The 14,733-nt window shown below is 40.8% G+C and overlaps 1 long non-coding RNA gene across 1 annotated transcript in view; it reads right to left on the reverse strand.

Annotated features, from left to right (window-relative positions):
* Positions 1-7,763: 7,763 nt before the first annotated feature.
* LOC124858926 overlaps positions 7,764-14,733 on the reverse strand; it is a 45,042-nt gene continuing 38,072 nt past the window's right edge. Inside the window, exons 3-4 of the long non-coding RNA XR_007035974.1 lie at positions 8,000-8,168; positions 7,764-7,887 (exon numbers count right to left, since the gene is read on the reverse strand). This is a non-coding gene — a long non-coding RNA (uncharacterized LOC124858926). The remainder of the gene's footprint in view (positions 7,888-7,999; positions 8,169-14,733) is intronic.

A 14,733-nucleotide genomic window follows, 5' to 3' on the forward strand; every position in this document is an offset into this window, starting at 1 on the left:
AGCGCCACGACGCAACAAGGGATTAAAAACCCAAACTGTTACAAATGTTTGAGTGTAAAGCTGTTTATGATCCCTCTAATGTTCATCAAGGTGAGGTTCTCAGCAGGTAAAGCAGGCAGGAGCAGCACAGAGAGCTGAAGAAAATGAAAAGCAAAGCAGTCAGAACTTGACTGGAAGTTCAGCATGCCAGGAAACAGGCATGGACCTGGACTGACCCGGCAGGAGCATAACAGTTTTCAGCAGCAGGAGTAAACAGAACCAAAGAGTATAAATAGTGCCACACGCAGGTGAAACAGGGAGACTGATTGGCATGACGCAGGTGGACTGAATGAAGCAGATTATGGTGGTTTAATGGCAGAGGAGAACCAAAACAGGACTGGAACCAAACAGAAATACAAGTAAATAATCTAACCTAAAAAAACTATGTAATCTAAAAAAATTCTAGAATTGCGCCGCTCAAGGTGGCAGCAGGTTGGTTACTTTTGATTCTGATTTATTCTTTTTTGGGAACTATTCCTCTTGTAGTGGATACAATTGATTTTTTTTGTATGACTGTCCTCTCCGGTGTCGGATGCTGTGCAGCTTGGAGGATTTTCCCAAATACTTTTCTACTTTTGGACATTTGTTATGATGCATTGCCATGGTAACGGGGTTGTTTTTTTACAACCGGCAGCAGCTGATTAATATCTCAAAAGCTCAAATAATACTTCAACTACAACCCCAAATCCCTGATGAGTTGAAAAGGAGACGCCGTGGATGCAGAGCAGGAGCTAAGAGAAGAGAGAGAAGGAGGAAGTTCAAACCATCTCTTCCGTCTATTTTGATGGGCAATGTGAGATCATTGGGAAACAAGTTGGATGAACTCCAAGCCCTACAAAGGACCCAGCCAGAGTACCGAGCATGCAGTATTATGTGTTTTACTGAGACATGGCTGCAGGATCATATCCCCGACTCCAGCGTCTCTCTGCCGGGCTTTTTAACCATACGAGCAGACAGAGACTTAAAGAGGAGCGGCAAATGTAAAGGAGGTGGACTGGCAGTACTTGTGAACAACAGATTGTGTAATCCAGGACATGTTACTGTGAAGTGTCATCTCTGCAGTCCAGATATTGAACTGTTGGCAGTAAGTTTTCGTCCATATTATTTACCCAGAGTTCACCAGTGTTATTTTGGCAACAGTTTACGTTCCACCTTCAGCTGTTCAATTCAATTCAATTCAATTCAAAAATACTTTATTAATCCCAAAGGGAAATTAAATGTTGTTGTAGCTCATATTATGAAGGTTTCCTCAAAGAGCCGTTGTAGATGCCGATGTCTGTGGGCAGGAAGGATCTCCTGTAGCGCTCCGTCTTACAGCAGATCTGAAGAATCCTCTGACTGAAGACACTCTGTTGTTGTAGGACAGTCTGATGAAGAGGATGCTCAGGGTTCTCCATAATGTTCTTCATTTTATGGAGAATCCGTCTTTCCATATTGATCTCCAGAGGTTCCAGAGGAGTCCCCAGAACAGAACCAGCCTTCTTTATCAGCTTGTTGAGCTTTTTTAAGTCCCTGGTTCTGATGCTGCTTCCCCAGCAGATGATGGTAGAAGAGATCACACTTTCCACAACAGACTTATAGAAGATATGCAGCATCTTGCTGCAAACACCAAAGGACCTAAGCTTCCTCAAGAAGTACAGTCTGCTCTGTCCCTTCTTGTAGATGGCTTCACAGTTGCATCTCCACTCTAGTCTGTTGTCCAGGTGAACACCGAGGTATTTATACTCCTCCACCACCTCCACTTCTTCTCCCATGATAGAAATAGTTTTTGACTTATTCCTGTTTCTCTTAAAATCTACAATCATCTCCTTTGTTTTAGTCACGTTCAAAATGAGATGATTGTTTCCACACCATGCCACAAAGTGGTCCACCCCCTTCCTGTACTCAGTTTCTTGTCCATCTCTGATCCACACCACAACTGCAGAATCATCTGAGTATTTCTGCAGATGACAGGAGTCTGTCTTGTACTGGAGGTCTGAGGTGTACAGAGTGAAAAGGAATGGTTAGAGTACAGTCCCCTGTGGTGCTCCCGTGCTGCTGACTACCTGGTTAGACTCACAACCCTTCAGTCTCACAAACTGTGGTCTGTTTGTCAGGTAGTCTTTGATCCAGGAGATTGTTGAGGCCTCCACCTGAGTCTTCTGGAGTTTCTGACAAAGCAAATCAGGTTGGATTGTATTAAATGTTCTGGAGAAATCAAAGAACATGATCCTCACAGTGCTACTGGCTTTGTCCAGATGACAGTGGGTTTGTTGAAGCAGGTGTTTGATGGCATCTTCAACTCCAACTCCACAACAATAAGCAAACTGAAGGGGGTCCTGATGGTTTACTGTTTGCTTACTCAGGTGGTCCAACAGGAGTCTCTCTAGGACCTTCATGATGTGAGATGTCAGGGCAACAGGTCTATAGTCATTGAGGACTGATAGGTGAGTTTTCTTTGGTACTGGAACAAGACAGGAGGTCTTCCACAACACTGGAACCTTCTTCTGGGCCAGGCAAAGGTTGAAGAGGTGCTGCAGAATCCCACAGAGCTGCTCTGCACAGACCTTCAGGACTCCAGGGCTGACATGATCTGGACCTGCAGCCTTATTTCGATTCAGTCTCTCCAGTTGCATCTTCACTTGACTTCTTGAGACACACAGGTGGAAGGAAGCAAAGGGAGCATCAGCATCTTCTGATATGGTTGAAGGCAAACATGTAGAAGCAGAAGGGTCTAGGGCTGAGGTGGAAGATAAAAAATGTGAGGTGTTACTGGACAGCTGTGGGTCCTGTGGGTCAAAGGAGTGTGAGATGTCTGTTTGGCTGTGAGCAGGAGAGGAGGATGTGAAGCTTGTTTCTGAACTGAACCTATTGAAGAATACGTTCAGTTCATTGGCTCTGTCCAGACCTTCATCGGTCTGATCTTCCTTCTGCTTGAAGCCTGTGATCTTCTTCATCCCTGTCCACACATCTCTGGTATTGGTTTGCTGGAGCTTGCTCTCCAGCTTCTTCTTATACACCTCCTTGCTGTCTCTTATCTTGACTTTAAGTTGCTTCTGTAAACTCCTCAATAATTCTCTGTCTCCCTCTCTGAAGGCTCTTTTGTTCTTGTTAAGCAGGTCCTTCAGGTCACTGGTGATCCAAGGTTTGTTATTGGGGAAGCATCTCACGGTTCTGGTGGGGATGATGTTATCCACACAGACGTTTATATAGTCGGTTACACACTCAGTCATGGCATTGATGTCCTCTCCATGTGGCTGGAACAGTCTGTAGCCTCAAAACAACCTTGCAGGGCTGTGAGGATCATGTTCTTTGATTTCTCCAGTGCATTTAACACAATCCAACCTGATTTGCTTTGTCAGAAACTCCAGAAGACTCAGGTGGAGACCTCAACAATCTCCTGGATCAAAGACTACCTGACAAACAGACCACAGTTTGTGAGACTGAAGGGTTGTGAGTCTAACCAGGTAGTCAGCAGCACAGGAGCACCACAGGGGACGGTACTCTCACCATTCCTTTTCACTCTGTACACCTCAGACCTCCAGTACAAGACAGACTCCTGTCATCTGCAGAGATACTCAGATGATTCTGCAGTCATGGGGTGGATCAGAGATGGACAAGAAGCTGAGTACAGGAAGGTGGTGGACCGCTTTGTGGCATGGTGTGGAAACAATGATCTCATTTTGAATGTGACTAAAACAAAGGAGATGATTGTAGATTTTAAGAGAAACAGGAATAAGTCAAAAACTATTTCTATCATGGGAGAAGAAGTGGAGGTGGTGGAGGAGTATAAATACCTCGGTGTTCACCTGGACAACAGACTAGAGTGGAGATGCAACTGTGAAGCCATCTACAAGAAGGGACAGAGCAGACTGTACTTCTTGAGGAAGCTTAGGTCCTTTGGTGTTTGCAGCAAGATGCTGCATATCTTCTATAAGTCTGTTGTGGAGAGCGTGATCTCTTCTCCATCATCTGCTGGGGAAGCAGCATCAGAACCAGGGACTTAAAAAAGCTCAACAAGGTGGCAAAGAACGCTGGCTCTGTTCTGGGGACTCCTCTGGAACCTCTGGAGATCATTGTGGAAAGACGGATTCTTCATAAAATGAAGATCATCATGGAGAACCCTGAGCATCCTCTTCATGAGACTGTCCTACAACAGAGGACCTTCAGTCAGAGGCTTCTTAAATATTCATCATGAACAAACAATCAGAACCAAGACCCAAAAAATAATAACATAGAAATGCTGTAAACAAACCCAAAGGACAAAAACAAGGATCTACAAATCATCACACTCTGCTTATATGTTAGGGTACCACCAGGGAATGCTGGGAAACTGTCAATTATGTGTAAACAATCACTGTTCCTATAGCAACAGAGGCAATTTAAAATGAGCTGGCAGACTGATTGGGACTCTGCCAATCAACCATGCCAGCCAGGTAGATCAGGTTTCCACCAAGTGAGTTTCAGGAAAGCAGAATTAAAGTTTTCCTGATGTGAGCGGAGCGATCAGCTATACATACATGGTTATAAAAGCAGCATCTGCTGATGTTAACAGTGAGCAACTTCATTGACAGGAGAAATCAGATTTAATGTGCAAATTCATCCAACAATTATTCTGGAGTGGGGTCCTGTTTTAAATCATGGTCTTCAGAGGGATCCTGTGAAAACATCTACTTGTCTACGGCATTACCAGTCATTGGTTCTAGAGAAGGACTTCCTGTTTGTTGCTGGTTAAACTACAGTTTCAGAGCGTTTCAGCCCTGAAGTCTCTGAATGTCTCAGTGTTGACAGCAAGTATGTAAATAAACATGCAGACAGTCTGAGATCATGCAGCCTAGTGTGGATTCCTGGAGGTTATTAGAATCCAACCTGAAGCAGACAGCAGATAACTGTCACCCTCTCTGCTTTTACAGGATGTAAGGGGTGAAGTAACAGTCAGGTGTTTTTCATCAGATCCACTGACTAACTGGTTCATCGCCAGTTTGAACAGCGGCATAGAACCAGGAGTTCTAGCCGCTTGCTGCTCTGGAGTATAGGCGTATGTTAACACAACGCCACGACGGAAAGACAACAGCAATGATCTAAGCAACTGTTGGTGCCCGTCAATCAGGGAAGGGTAAAAAGGACATCCCAGCAGGTTCAGCTCAACGTCAGAGCGTGACGCTCAGAGAAATGACCAAAACCTCAAGAGGTCCATCTCAGACTCTACAGGCCTCAGTTAGCAGGTTAAAGGTTAAAGTCCATGACAGGAAAATTAGGAAAAGACTGAACAAATATGCGTGTTTGGAAGGGTTGAGAAGAAAACCTCTTCTCTCTGAATATGGCATGAATCTGGGAGAACTCCTGGAGTAATGTCCTTAGGACAGATGAGACCGAGCTACAGATGTTTCTCCATAATGCAGCACACACCTCATACCAACTGTGAAGCACGGTGGTGGAAGGTTGATGGTTTGGGCCTGTTGTGCAGCCTGGCCACTTTGCAGTGATTGAGTGGACCATGAACTCCTTTAAATACCGAAGTATTCTAGAGTCAAAGGTGAGACCATCCCCTCCTTCTCCACCTCCACTACCTCAGAAGACAGGACGATTCCAAACATCCTTCCAAACTGGTTCTGGAACAGACACAGCAGATTCATGTTAAGCTTCTGGATTGGGCTTCCTCAAGCCCCAACTCAACCCAGCTGAATCTTTTTAGACTATGTTTGAAAGTCAGGTCTGAGTAAGAAGTTCAACGAACTGGAGTGGTCAAACATCCAGGCAGAATTATACCTGAAGCTTGTTAATGGCTACAAAAAGCCAGGAGATAGTTGACTGAATATTAGAGGAGGTCTATTTGCCAGTATGCATAATGGTGACCCTGAGTGGATCAGAGATGATCCACAGTAATGTCAAACATGTGCACCTGATTGTCACTTTAAAAATGATGTTTTATTGTGTTTGTTGTACGGTTCCCTCTTGGGGACAAAAGCGACTAGATCATCATACTAAGCCTAAAATGAATTTGACATTTTGATGCAGACGATGAACGGATATAAACCTCCCACTCAAACTGCATTCCTTCAGGCCTGGGAATGCCCTGGGATTCCCCAGGAGGAGCTGGAGACGGTTCTGGGAGAAGGAACGTCTGGGTTTCCCTCTGGACCCAGACCAAACCTTGTTTGACATAGCCATTTTTAAACATTTCATCATTTCTTTCTATGATTGTACAGGAAGTGTTTAGTGATGCAGTATCTGACCCTCTGACCTTATTTTCCTCTTGGATGCCAACATTCATAAATGTTACATTTCTGCCATCAAACCACGAAGTTCTGCTACACAGGAGAAAATAGACAAGTTGTTGGCAGAATCATAAATACGCTGCTGGGCTGAAGCTCACTAATTAAAATGCCAAACTGTATCTCCAGCAGAGACTGTGAGACATCATCGCTCCCAGCCTTCAGAGCACAAGCTGCTGGCCCCCTCCTCCACTCGCCCAGTCCTGGGTCCAGTCTTCATGCTAAGCCAACCGGCTGCCAGTCGTAGCCTCATATTTACTGTACAGACATGAGGCGAGTGTTAATCCGTCTCTTATCCAACGCTTAGCAGGAAATCCCAAAACAATTCCTCTGAGGTTAACCGTGGAAAAACGTGTTTTTACCAGAAAGCTCAGTGCAGAATTTTCTTTTACATGTGAGTATCTGGAAAATACAAATGTAAATATACTATTATCTTTGAAATTAAATCATTATGGTTATGTTTGTTAAAAAAATATTAGCCCATCTGACTTCACTGAAATCACAGCTTTCTCCTGCATTTGGTGGCAAAGGTTTATTTTTCCATCTTTAAGAGAATATTTTTTTTACAGAATGGTCTCGGATGCAGCAGCTGATTCAGACTCATTCATGAACTCATATCATGTGATGTTTCTTTCTTTCAGGGTGACTCGTAAACACTCACCTCCTTCCAACACTGACAACACTGAGCTGTCAGGAGGAAAACTGGGCTGAAATGATGAATAAAACATGCAGACTGGCCTGGGACCTGCTTACTGCAGGGCAGTCCTGCCTCTGATCCAGGAACCGCAGCACATTTCTGCACCACCAGCGCCCCAGTCCGAACCTAAAGGGAAGTTTGTTTAGAGAGATCTGAGCATAGGCGAAGCATCGTGGTGTTGTGTTTAAGTGCTGGAAAAAAAACATATTTTTTCAGCACTGCATTCCAATAGTAAATCTGTTTATGGTGGATTTATTTTTTAGGAAGTAGTTGGGGTAGATTTAAAATTTTTAGACAAATTCAGCAGAAGTTTATACATTTTTTGTATCAGTCAGCCGAGTTTGAGGAAGCCGTATTGGTACCGAGGAATCCTCGCTGTCCGGACCTTTTGATAAAATAATCTGCCGAAGCAGGAGGTAAATTAACAGTGGTCATGAAAAATCTTTCCTTTCAGTTTAGAAAAACTGTACGAACAGATCTGCAAACTGTTTCCTCTAAATTAAACTGTACAAATATATCTGTAATAACTGGTGTCCATGTGCTCCAGGTCCATGTGCTGCAGGTCCATGTGCTGCAGGTCCATGTGCTCCAGGTCCATGTGCTCCAGGTCCATGTGCTGCAGGTCCATGTGCTCCAGGTCCATGTGCTGCTGGTACTGGATCGAGAGTTTTCTCACGTGCAGACGGTATATCTGAACAGAAAGTGTTTAAACCAGCGGTCTCTGACTGCATCCTCAGGGGCTGGCGTCCTGCAAGCTTCAGATGTGTCCCTGTTCCAACACCTGATCATCTTCATACAGTCAAGTTCTGCTAATTAGGTCATTGAATCAGGCGTGTTGAAGCAGAGACACATCTAACAGTTGAAGGAACGTTGACATCATGAGTTGGGACCCCTGGTCTAAGCAGGACCAGATAAGGTAAATTAGGACAGAACACGATTATAATGAAGTTTAATTCTGCATGACCCGTTTTGATTACAATAAGCTTGTAGCATATTGGCTGCTTCTCACCTGATGATGGTTTAGAAGGTATCTTCACTGAGCTCAAACAATAACGACTGCTTCTTGTTCTCCACCAAACCTGACCGGTCCTTACCTAGCATTGGTTTTTTGTGTCTTCACCATGGCAAACTCTGGTTCTGGCCCAGGCAAAAGGAAGCCAACGTAGCACCAGTTGGTTCTGGCCCAGAGGAAAGCACAGATTTCATCAGGAGATAGAAGCGGGCTCACAGGGAACAGCAGCCAATCAAAGCATCGTGTTTAATACAAGGTTTGGTTTTTTAATCATTTCAAATGAAATGAAAAGCAAACCGGTTCTTTAACAGAACCTGCTCAGAACCGGCACCAGCACCAGCCCTGGTTAAGAACTTGAACCACTTTGGTGGAAAAACCTCACAATCAGTTTGTGTCTCTTTACAAGACTGTGTGCAGGGTGCTACTAAACAGAGAAACCAGTAAATATAGTTTTACTAAAAAGGGAACAAATTACCAGCCTGTGATTAAATTTGACTAATTAACAGCAAATCTGTGCAAGAAGTAAAGACCAGTCCCAGCCCAGTTTACTAAACTGAAGGAGCAGAGAGACCGTCACATGGAAGTCTTCGCTGAAAACTGGTATAAATCCTCAAATAACCAGTTTAGTCAACTGGTATAAATCCTCAAATAACCAGTTTAGTCAACTGGTATAAATCCTCAAATAACCAGTTTAGTCAACTGGTATAAATCCTCAAATAACCAGTTTAGTCAACTGGTATAAATCCTCAAATAACCAGTTTAGTCAACTGGTATAAATCCTCAAATAACCAGTTTAGTCAACTGGTATAAATCCTCAAATAACCAGTTTAGTCAACTGGTATAAATCCTCAAATAACCAGTTTAGGCAACTGGTATAAATCCTCAAATAACCAGTTTAGTCAACTGGTATAAATCCCCAAATAACCAGTTTAGTCAACTGGTATAAATCCCCAAATAACCAGTTTAGTCAACTGGTATAAATCCTCAAATAACCAGTTTAGGCAACTGGTATAAATCCTCAAATAACCAGTTTAGTCAACTGGTATAAATCCCCAAATAACCAGTTTAGTCAACTGGTATAAATCCTCAAATAACCAGTTTAGTCAACTGGTATAAATCCCCAAATAACCAGTTTAGTCAACTGGTATAAATCCTCAAATAACCAGTTTAGTCAACTGGTATAAATCCTCAAATAACCAGTTTAGTCAACTGGTATAAATCCTCAAATAACCAGTTTAGTCAACTGGTATAAATCCTCAAATAACCAGTTTAGGCAACTGGTATAAATCCTCAAATAACCAGTTTAGTCAACTGGTATAAATCCCCAAATAACCAGTTTAGTCAACTGGTATAAATCCCCAAATAACCAGTTTAGTCAACTGGTATAAATCCCCAAATAACCAGTTTAGTCAACTGGTATAAATCCCCAAATAACCAGTTTAGTCAACTGGTATAAATCCCCAAATAACCAGTTTAGTCAACTGGTATAAATCCCCAAATAACCAGTTTAGTCAACTGGTATAAATCCCCAAATAACCAGTTTAGTCAACTGGTATAAATCCCCAAATAACCAGTTTAGTGAACTGGTATAAATCCTCAAATAACCAGTTTAGTGAACTGGTATAAATCCTCAAATAACCAGTTTAGTGAACTGGTATAAATCCTCAAATAACCAGTTTAGTGAACTGGTATAAATCCTCAAATAACCAGTTTAGTGAACTGGTATAAATCCTCAAATAACCAGTTTAGTCAACTGGTATAAATCCTCAAATAACCAGTTTAGTCAACTGGTATAAATCCCCAAATAACCAGTTTAGTCAACTGGTATAAATCCTCAAATAACCAGTTTAGTCAACTGGTATAAATCCTCAAATAACCAGTTTGGTCAACTGGTATAAATCCCCAAATAACCAGTTTAGTGAACTGGTATAAATCCTCAAATAACCAGTTTAGTCAACTGGTATAAATCCCCAAATAACCAGTTTAGTCAACTGGTATAAATCCCCAAATAACCAGTTTAGTCAACTGGTATAAATCCCCAAATAACCAGTTTAGTCAACTGGTATAAATCCCCAAATAACCAGTTTAGTCAACTGGTATAAATCCCCAAATAACCAGTTTAGTGAACTGGTATAAATCCCCAAATAACCAGTTTAGTCAACTGGTATAAATCCCCAAATAACCAGTTTAGTGAACTGGTATAAATCCTCAAATAACCAGTTTAGTCAACTGGTATAAATCCCCAAATAACCAGTTTAGTCAACTGGTATAAATCCTCAAATAACCAGTTTAGTCAACTGGTATAAATCCCCAAATAACCAGTTTAGTGAACTGGTATAAATCCCCAAATAACCAGTTTAGTCAACTGGTATAAATCCCCAAATAACCAGTTTAGTGAACTGGTATAAATCCCCAAATAACCAGTTTAGTCAACTGGTATAAATCCCCAAATAACCAGTTTAGTCAACTGGTATAAATCCTCAAATAACCAGTTTAGTCAACTGGTATAAATCCTCAAATAACCAGTTTAGTCAACTGGTATAAATCCCCAAATAACCAGTTTAGTGAACTGGTATAAATCCTCAAATAACCAGTTTAGTCAACTGGTATAAATCCTCAAATAACCAGTTTAGTCAACTGGTATAAATCCCCAAATAACCAGTTTAGTGAACTGGTATAAATCCCCAAATAACCAGTTTAGTCAACTGGTATAAATCCCCAAATAACCAGTTTAGTCAACTGGTATAAATCCCCAAATAACCAGTTTAGTCAACTGGTATAAATCCCCAAATAACCAGTTTAGGCAACTGGTATAAATCCCCAAATAACCAGTTTAGTCAACTGGTATAAATCCCCAAATAACCAGTTTAGGCAACTGGTATAAATCCCCAAATAACCAGTTTAGTGAACTGAGGGAACAAATCTCTAATGAGGTGTTAGAAGAACTCAGGGAACCAACTGAAAGATGATTTATAATCTGATGAATGATTTAATAAACCAAACAGTCAGTTGTTCAACCTGAGGGAGCAAATTAATGTTCTAAACATGGTTCATCAAACTGAGCCAAGAACCAAACAAACGAACCAGGTGGTTTAACTGGTTTCAGGGAATGAACTTCCAGTCAGTTCATTAAAGTTACATTTCTGCACCACAGTTTACTAAACCGAGGAACCGAAGATGCCTTCAAGTCAGGGAACACGCAGCCACCAACTGGTTCAGGTTCAGACTTAAAGCTGTTTAATTAGGAGGTAAAAGGTCTTTAAGAGTTCAAGAAACAAATTTCACCACCCGCCTGTTAAAGTACATTTGATCTCCAGCATTAGTTTTGATTCACCACCTGGCTCTGGTGCATTGATCTGATTAGGTGAAATTAGCTGGTAATTGATGGACAAGGACAGATGGTTCCTCTGGTCAACTTTAGGCTTTGGAGTCAAGACTGGAATCTTTATTAAATCCTGTTTAGCAAATTTGGAACCAAAAGTAGAAATTAATTAGGATAAACCGTTTTCTGCTCAGTTCAGAATCATAAAAACCGTCTCTGTCACGAAGTGATGACCTGTAAATATTTCAGCCACTGTCGATGTTTTCTCGGTCTTCGACTAGAAACAACATTTCTACCCGTCGCTGTTTCTGAGAACAGCACCAAGACAAAAACTGACGTCTGTTAGGTTAAAACGGCCAAAATTAGTTTCCATTTTTTTATTGTTTTTGCAATATGTTTCTGGTTTTAGGATTATTGATGGTTAGGATAGTTTATAATTCTTCTAAACTTGTTTAAGTTTTAAAAAATCAACTAAAACCATTAGAAAATAAACAAATGTTCTTCTTTAAGCAGGTTAAAGAAATGATTTTTGCTTCCTTTAGATAACTTATGAGGGAATAAAAGTCTCAAAACACAAATAATTTTAGGACAAAATCCAAAGCAATATTTTTACTTTATATAATGTAGAAACTCTGAACAAAACATGCAAGTCTAGCTGAGTTATTAAAAACAATAATAAAAAAGATCATATTAGAAAACAAACTAAGAGATTAATCTAATTTAAATGAGCCAGCTGTTTATATGCGATAGTTTAAATATTAAAAATATCTTGAAAAAGTGAAAACTATTTTTAATTCTTCAAAAATACGATTTAAGGACCAGAAAATCGAATCCCATAAACAGAAACAAATCATCTTATAAAAGGTTTTTTAAGCTGACTGTCATGAAGGCGGCGCCGTTAACGGAGCCAAGCAGGAATTTATTCGGCCCTCATGCAGGCGGATTACAGCTTCAGGAAGGCATTTCTAGCCCGCATGGCTGCATTCTTCACAGGTATGGGTCTGGTTCTGGTTTTATTACAAAAACGAAGGCTTTTTAGAAAGATGCGCTCACTGTTATACGTTACCAGGTCAATGAAACAACTAACTGCTCTTTAGACAAATCAACTATTTGAGTTTCAGCTTAAATAAAACAGTTTTGAAATGTCCAACTGGAGCAGAATAAAGATGTAATAATAAACAAGAGTAAAAACATATAGAAATGTACAATAAAAATAACATAAAGCGTTATTCCCAGGGATCGATCTGCAGTGCAGTCTTATTCAAAAAATGTAAATATTTAAAAGTTAATTCAGTTCAGTAACTCAGTGAAATATATAGATTAATTAAACACAGGCAGATGTTTTCAAGCGTTTATTTCTGTTAGTTATGATGATTTTCTGCTTCCAGCCAATGAAACCATTTCAGATCAGAATAATACGTCAGACCTATAAAAAACATATTTAATGTGGAAATATGTAGATTAATTAAAAGTATGTTTAATACCTTCTAAAAGGTTGTTATTGTCTTAATGTACTTTTAATCTGACAAACGGGCCTCATCAGAACCTCTAATTTACTGAATATAACTGTAGTTAGTTGATGCATGAATACTTGCACAATAACAGGTTATTCTTTTAACGGTAATAAAAAACGATTAGTAGATTCAAATAATCTTTTAATTTATGCCATCTGATTACATCAGAGCATTGTTATTGAAAATATTACAGTTCTCCTGTCTCTACAACACTAAACCAGTTCAACCAGTTCCAAAAAGGGGCTTAAAAACAATGTTTTTAAACTTAGATCATGTTACACTTTAAAAACACGACTGGATGTTCCTGGCGTGTTTCTGTAAATGTTTGGTGAAACTTCAGCTCTGCACTCATTAAAAAGTTGGTTTCTAACCCAACAAACAACTTTAAAACAAATAATCACCATGGCTAAAACAAGAAAATGTGTATTTGGTTGATGCAAATTTAAAAAATAAATTATGTCACCAATAAGAGTCCAAAAGTCCTGAACTGAAACGGCACAGAACCCATCAGGTGGTGTCTAATGATGGCGATTAGCTGCTGTTTGGTCTGAGAGGCTGATGCGCATTAATTGATAGGAAACCACCTGCAGTCAATGAAAAGGTAAAGGAAGCTGGGGTCAAAAGGTCACAGCCTCCTGACCTCCCTCTGAACCGAACAGGAAGCTTAACGGGAATTAAAGTCCAGTCAGAGTTGGAAAAGCTTTAAATCCTCTCCTTTCAGTTTGTCTCCACAATAACAACTGAAAGTTTGATCAAAGTCACGACTGCTTAGTGTTGATTTAGTGCTAATGAGTCAGATTATTCAGTGATGACCGCTGGTTTCTTTTCTTTCACACAGTTTCAATTTATAAAACGTTTGGTGTGTTTGGTGCCTTAAAGATATGATATCCATGAAAACTGTTTTTCTGACAAATTAAACCTAAAAGATGCAGCGAAGACGATGAGAGGAGAATAAAAAACGAACTAATCTGAGCAATCAGAGGTCACTTTATTATTTTACAAACCTGCTGATAGAAACCAAGTGGAAAAACTACAAAGGTTGTTTTTATAGAAGGGGAGGGTGGGTATGGTCCACCATTAAATGAGCAGCTGCTGGGGTTTTAAGGCAGTCTAGGTGTTGGTGTTCTGGTTAGCCGGTACCGTGAAGTGGGCCTGATTAACTAAGCCGGGTAAATTAGCCTGAAGCTGCAGTCCAAAAACAGCTCTGATTGGAGTGGTCAGCCCTGCAGGTGATCCCCCAACATTAATCTATAAATACAGAACCAGTCCTCTTAACTCAGTCAGGACCAGAGTAATCGGCCGGGAGCAAATCAGCGCCGAGTCACAGTCCTGCTGACCTGCTGATGATGAGGAGCAGGAACTGATGAAGGAGACAGGTGTCGTTTGTTTCAGCTGCAGAAAAACATGACGATGAGCTTCGCTGTTACTGAGAGCCGAACTGGACCGTGCCAAATGGCGTGCAAGGGATTAATGGGCTGAACACATAATTCAATGAAGTGATCAGTTTACTGATGAAACCTAACAGCACCGGTGTGGTGGGTTTCTAATACTGGGTCAGATTATCGGGTCTGCATGAACTCATCAGCTGATAAAGCAGCAGAAGAAGGTGACGGTTCTGGTTTATATGTGATGGTGCTGAATGAACCTGCTTTTAGCGTCAAAATAAAACCTGGTGAAAACAAAGCGGAGCACAAAGAATAAATGACCCGGTCTGTGTACCAGCGGACCTAACTGGTGCCATCAGCAGCTGACAGTTTACAGGCAGTTGCTGGAGCGCCTGACGGTGAAAACACCGTTAATATGATTTTCTGCGCTCAGCGGAAGAAAACACGTTTAAGATAAAAATATTACATCAGACCAATAAACAACATTTTAATATAGAAATATGGGCTTAA

The sequence above is a fragment of the Girardinichthys multiradiatus genome, chromosome 22 (genome assembly GCF_021462225.1).
Source record: "Girardinichthys multiradiatus isolate DD_20200921_A chromosome 22, DD_fGirMul_XY1, whole genome shotgun sequence".
NCBI lineage: Eukaryota > Metazoa > Chordata > Actinopteri > Cyprinodontiformes > Goodeidae > Girardinichthys > Girardinichthys multiradiatus.